The sequence below is a fragment of the Cornus florida genome, unplaced genomic scaffold (assembly GCF_030987335.1).
Source record: "Cornus florida cultivar Cherokee Brave unplaced genomic scaffold, ASM3098733v1 CherokeeBrave_3.0.0_Hap2_Chr04, whole genome shotgun sequence".
Classification (NCBI taxonomy): domain Eukaryota; kingdom Viridiplantae; phylum Streptophyta; class Magnoliopsida; order Cornales; family Cornaceae; genus Cornus; species Cornus florida.
This window is the reverse complement of record NW_026775574.1, coordinates 84,933,627-84,936,416: the sequence shown is the minus strand read 5'-3', so window position 1 is coordinate 84,936,416 and position 2,790 is coordinate 84,933,627.

The following is a 2,790-nucleotide window of genomic DNA, read 5'->3' as shown; positions in this document are numbered from 1 at the left end:
GATGAGTTATTATTTGGACATTGGCAGTTCAAAGTTGAGCTTCTTGATTTGAGCCTTCTGATGATTACATTTCATAGCAAGTCTTTCACATTCTGGTAGAATTTCTTCAACTTCATCATTATCACATTCTTCAGCTTTATTTTGAGTTTCAGAGACTTTATGTAAGGCCATAAATAAACATTCAGCTTCTGGAGCTTCTTCTTTGACCTCTTTAAGTGTTGAGTCCCAATTAGTAATCAAGACATTCTTTTCAAATATATTATTGTTGTTAAAAGCTTTTAGTCTTTTTTTTTATTTTTTTATTTTTTGTTTGAAAGACAATTTGCAATGAAGTGTGTAGACTTTCCACAACCAAAACATGTTTGATTTTGAGCTTGACCTATCTTTTCGAATCTGAATTTTCTGAACTTCTTAGCCAGATAAGTAACTTCATCATATTCTTAATCATTATCATCAGACTTATGTTCTGTTTCTTCAACAACTACTTTGGCTTTCAAAACATGTTTGATTTTGAGCTTGACCTCTCTTTTTGAATCTAAATTTTCTGAACTTCTTAGTTAGATAAGTAACTTCATATTCTTCTAAATCATCATCATCAGACTTATGTTCTGTTTCTTCAACAACTACTTTGGCATTCAAAGCTGCTTCTCTTTTATGTTGAGTAAAAATCCCAATTCTCATTTCATAAGTAATGAGTGAGGCTTGTAGATCATTAATCTTCATTTGAGACATCTCCTTTGTAATGTGTCCAATTTTTGTCATTTTCTAATTTTTAGAATTTTTCGTTTTTGCAAGGGCATTCTCGTCTTTTCTCATTTTACGTGCCGGACACCAGGGAGTGTGCCGGTTGTGTCCGAGGGTTGGTTGGGATATTTCGTTGAGTCCAGGACTCTTTGAAATGCCAAGGTTTCCATTTTTACATTTTTTTATTTTTTCGGGCCGGACGGTCCCGTGTGGGACCCGCTATCAGAATTGTTACGTATAGGGATTTTTAATTGGGTCCATTGGTATCCCATGCATTTTATTTAATATGTTGTATGAGGTTGTGAATTATTAAATGTGCATATATATATGTGTGGTGTAAAATGAGAATAAAAGGAAAAAGAGATATTTTGGTGGTGGGACCCACCACCACCTCTTTTAAGGTTGAAAGGCCATTTAGGCCTCTCATTTTTCTCTCTGCCGTAACTCTCTTCCTCTCCTCCTTCTTCTAGATTTTTCTTTTTTTCTTTTGCTCTCAAAATTCCAAACTTGATTTCTCTTTCAATTCTTGGTGTTTTTTATTACCGTTTGCGGCAAATTAAAGAGCGCATTAAGATCTACGATTTGATCGGAGTAATTCTTTATTTAGTGCACTTGGAAATTTCAGGATCTAGGGGACAAAATTAGGGGGTTTTGCTTATTTTGATGTAGGGGTCTCTAATTCATATTTCCTTGTTCCTTTGTGAGTTAATTTCTTGTTAATTGTTGCTAACATGTTTAATTGATGTTAATTACCCCTAGAATGATTTTATTATGGTGCATAAAGTTCATGATTATATATATATGTTGATTTGTAAGAAAAGCATGCCTAAGTGTTGATCTCCTATGTTTATTGTGTTGTTAATTTGTTAAAAATGAGGTCTGTAAACATATATGATTTTCCTTGAAATTTTTGGTAAAGAATACTTAATTGTGTTATATGAAAATCTCTTATTTCCATAGTATTGAAAGCATGATACATACATGCATGTCATTGGGCATGAATGAAGGGGAATGATTTAAAGTGAATGAAAAAGGGGTTTTTGGGAAAAATATTTGAGAAAAGGATTTTGTGAAAACCTGAACGCCAAGGAGGTACCGAGGGTCCGTGGCATTAATGTAGCCTAGAGAGAACTAGGGAGATTGCCCTAGTGTGGTTGAGCTATTTGGGCCCCAAATGAAGCCGCGGAGTTACCAAGGGTCATGGACAGTAGTCAATCCTTCTCTCGTGTCGCCAAGGGGGTACTGAGGACGGGTTACGTTAACGGTTTGAAAAGTGAAGAATTGAAGTGAATTTGGAACAAGGGGAGCGACATACATGGTATCGCATTTCATGGCACAACATTGTTTATTTTGAAATTAGATTTGATATTATACTGTTTCTCGGAATAGTATGATCCCTATCCTCTATCCTCTATCCCTATTCATTACTTGGATTCACGAGGCGACAAGAGGTGTGTCTTAGGTGCTACCTACTGAGCTTTACGTTCACCCCATTATATTTAACATTTTCAGGACTCGGGAAGGAAGCAGTGGACGTCGACCCTTCACAAGTGTAAGAAAGACTAGGAACCTATTTTTGCCACCTTTTGTACAATTATCACACTTTTTTTAAAGTCTTAAAACCATAGTGATGTGTATTCGTTTTGCTAGCCATGGTCATGTAATGTAAACTATAACTTTTAAGGGTATTTGGATATAATTTGAGACTATGTAAATACTTGATGATGAATGGGAAAAGAAATTATCTTTCGATCCATTATTGATGCCATCCAATTGTATAATATTATGCTTTGTTGCTGTAAATTCAGAAATTCATCCCATAACGGGTCTGGTATAGGTTGAGCATGTATAAAGCACAGCCAGAATGCATTTCCAAGTTGGGTTGTGAAGGACCTTGTTTTGGCTGGCTGACCGTCACCATCAGCTAACCGAAACCCCAGGTTCAGCTAACCGAACCTCTCCACCAGCCGACCGACATGCCTACAGTAGCAAGTCCCGAGAGCATGCATTTTCGGTAATCGTTTCAGCTAACCTACCCTGTTGGTC